We start from the raw sequence: 3,458 nt of genomic DNA, 5'->3' as shown, positions 1-3,458 counted from the left end.
GAAAGGGGATTTCCTTAGCCATCAAAAAAAGATGAAACTGCAGATCTATCAACAAAAATGTAAGCACGTGACACTTGACTTGGCGGGTCTGTGGGAAGGTCAGCTTCTCCGTGTTTGTATTTCAGCCATCATCCTCCACACTGGAGAGGATTTATCCGCTTGGCTTGTTTAATTGCAGCACGTTTCACACGCGTGGATAACCTGTGCGTATTGTGTCACTACCCCTGTGGCCTGAGGTGGTGCACCAGGCTGGAAATAATGCCTTCTTGGGGTTGTTGAAGCTCTGCAAAAGTTTGCCAAGCAAAGCTGTGGATGCTCCATCCCTGGAGGTGTTCAAGGCCAGGCTGGATGGAACTCTGGGCAGCAAGACTCTGTGGGTGGCATCTCTGCCCGAGGCAGTGGGGCTGGGGTTCTGAGTTCTTCACTGTCCCTTGCAAGCCAAGCCATTCTATGATTCTGCATTTCTATGATGTAAGCACCAGCCCCACACAGCACTGGTGCAGTGCATCACAAGAGCAGCAGCCTGCGGGGAGCCACCACCTGGAATCACAGAGATGTGAGGTCACAATGCCCCATCCTATGACTGTGCTGAGCTGCGTCATGAGCTCACAAGGCCTGGCTGCAGGCTTGGCTCAGTGCAACACTCACTGTGGCTGCAGCTGTGGTGTTGGAAGCGTGGTGCAAGTGTGGGGGCGGCCATGGACCCTGCCCGCCTTGTCCTCTTCCTCCTATTGGTGGCCATGTGTTTCCAGGAGAGCTGTGCTGCTCCGTGGCGAGCACGGGGAGCAGGTGAGTGGGTAGAGATGGGACCCAAACTGTGCAGCGCTGGGAGCAAGAAGTCAGGCTGTGTCCCCACGGCCCTGTAGTACACTTGCCTGGGGTCTGCCTTCCATGGGGGTGTTGCTGGGTAGGGGGTGATGGGCAGCACTGCAGGAGCCGGGCAAGAGCCCGTGGCTGCGCTGCTCCCCAGGGCTGGCTCCAGCCATGCCAGGCTGTAGCTCTGCTAATTGCTGGCTGCAGCACAGCCTTCGTCCTGGGAGATGCCTGGGGAGAGTTCAGAAGAGGCGTGCTGGGCGTGCATGAGCATTTCTGCTTCAGGCTCATGGCACTCCCCAGTTTCCAAGCCAGAGCCCCAGTCCACAGCCCAGGGGAAGAGACAGGTGTGCTTTCCTCCAGTGCCTCAGTGTGACCTTGCTGTCCATCAGAGGCCTCCCAGTAAGAAAGCCCTGGGGGGCTGCATCTTCTTCCACGTAATCTGTGAGAGATGTGGCACGTGGCCCAGAGAGAGCACTGCATATGCTGCCAGGTGCCAGCCTACGGGTCATCCCGTCCACCCTGCAACTTTGGAAATCATGACCTGAGTTATTCTCCCATGCCCCACATCCAGTTACTGAGGGAGAAGGAGATCACACCATATAGTGTATATAAGTGGGAACTTATCTCATTTGTTCTTGATTCTAGTTGATGAGCTTCGTGCTCCCTTTCCGGATGCTCCTTTGGATCCGGACTTCATGCCTGTGCCTGGGGGACAACCCAGGGGTAAGTTGTGAGTGTCTGTTTCCTTGGAGGCTGAAACGTTCATGCTCTCAGGCTTCATTTCCCCTGTATGCTCTGCTCTGCTACTCAGTTGATGCTGTAGTGCGTGACTAAAACTTTTCATGGGTCTTTGGTTGCAGAAGTGCCCCCAGTGCGGGCCTTGCCCGGTCATCGGTTTCCTCCTGTGCTGGAGCCCAGCTGGAATCCCAGCAGTGAGTACTCTGTCTTCACTGACTTGGCTGACTCGCCGCTGATCTTCAGATCTTCATGCACATGATATTTAACTTCATACATTCTGTTAAGGTCCGGAAAGAGAAGAGGATGAATCCAAACGAGGAAAATACTCTCAGGGCTCATCCCGTCTTCTGAAGCGACTGCTGAAGGAAATGGAGAAGGCAGAGCGTGGTGGGTATACTTCAGTCTGTTCACTGTGGGACCTGGGAAGCTGAGGTGTGATATACAGGTGTGGGCAGGCTGTAGCCTGCACAGCAGGAAGGGATGGGTCAGAGCCGTGCTGCAGCCGTGTTCCATGTATCACCTTGCAGGTGCTGTCAAGCACCAGAGCTGGTCTGCTGCCAGATGGTCTGCATCCAGCCAAGACCCAGAGGCAGCTGCTCCCCCAGCACAACCATTACTTGTCAGAGCTGCTTTGTGCAGTCGTTGGCACCCAGATGGCAGCAAGTGGCAAAGTGGCAAGCGCTGTGCTTCTGTTCATCCAAAGCCCTCCGTGCAGCTGAGCAAGTTCAAGGCAGGAGGAGCATCCCGAGCAGGGTTGGCTGCCTTTGCTAATGCTGGAAATGAGATGGAGATGCTAATTCTGAAGGCTTGGACTGTGTGTTAGAGCTTGGATTTCAGCCTGCAGCTACCTGGCTGTGACGGGCTGGTGACAGCACAGTATGTGAGGGCCTTGCACAGGAGCTGATTCCTCAAGAGGTGTGAGGGAGTCAGCATTGTCCAATAGCTGGGAGGGCCCAAATGCCCTTGGGTAACAGAGGGGCTCACAGTGTACTTGGGGGGGGCCCTGGACTTTACCTGAGTTCGGGATTGGAGAAGCTCAGTTTTTGATGAGGGCACGTGACATCCCAATCCTACTGCCCTGCTTTCTTTCTAAAGGAACGGACCAACAAAGTGAGAGGGATGCACTCCAGGAAGGTGGATATCCCACACTGCCGGTCCCGGATGCGCTGCAGGAAGGTGGTTATCCCACACTGCCCGTCCCGGACAGAGGAATACAGGCAGCACCAACCGGCATGCCAGGTAATTTCTGTCCTATGATCATACGGTGTCACGAACCAGAGTCACTGCATTCCTGCAGGCTCTTGCTGCCAGCTCTTGCACACCAGGTCAGCAGCTAGACCTGAGCGTGTGAGCATAGAGCACATGTAAAAGAAGCAGGAGTGTTTCTCCCCTGGGCTGGCTCTGGCTGTGCCCTGTGCTGGCTGAAGCCTGACCTTCAGCCTGGGGGGCATCCCACAGGGGGAGCTCAGGACACGCATGCCGGGAAAAGCGTGAGGGATTCTGCTCTGTAGCTCTCCCCACGGACCAAGCCCAGACCCCAGAGTACAGCCCCAGCTCTCGGCCCAGAGGAGGACACGGGTAGTGCCTGTGCAGCCTCTCTGTACCCAACGAGAGGTGGAAGCAATCCTTCTTGTCCTCCGGTTCTTCGGCACCAGAGACGGAGGCACCCACTGACAAAATGACCTCTTGGGTCCATGAAGCACACTGAGAGATTATCTGTAGCGCAGCTGAAGGTAACGTGGGACATTTTCTCATTTCTTCCAGGGATGAACACAGGCAAAAGCACAGAGGCTGCTGCTCACATATCTGTGCGGAAGCGCCGCATTCCGGTGACGGTCTCAGCGATGCTGCTGCCTGCGCTGGTGCTGGCCGTTGGTGTTGTGATATGGGTGCTCAAAGACTAC

General features: G+C 55.6%; 1 long non-coding RNA gene across 1 annotated transcript; it reads left to right on the top strand.

The window, feature by feature from the left end:
• Positions 1-1,672: 1,672 nt before the first annotated feature.
• LOC146755124 (uncharacterized) lies at positions 1,673-2,725 on the top strand. The gene is made up of 3 exons (XR_014938443.1): positions 1,673-1,748; positions 1,840-1,941; positions 2,650-2,725. It is a non-coding gene; the product is annotated as an uncharacterized LOC146755124 (long non-coding RNA).
• The last annotated feature ends 733 nt before the right edge of the window (positions 2,726-3,458 follow it).

Source organism: Coturnix japonica, chromosome 36, assembly GCF_054131305.1.
Source record: "Coturnix japonica strain WE chromosome 36, WE-NBRP24, whole genome shotgun sequence".
NCBI lineage: Eukaryota > Metazoa > Chordata > Aves > Galliformes > Phasianidae > Coturnix > Coturnix japonica.
This window is presented reverse-complemented; position numbering and strand designations above follow the sequence as displayed.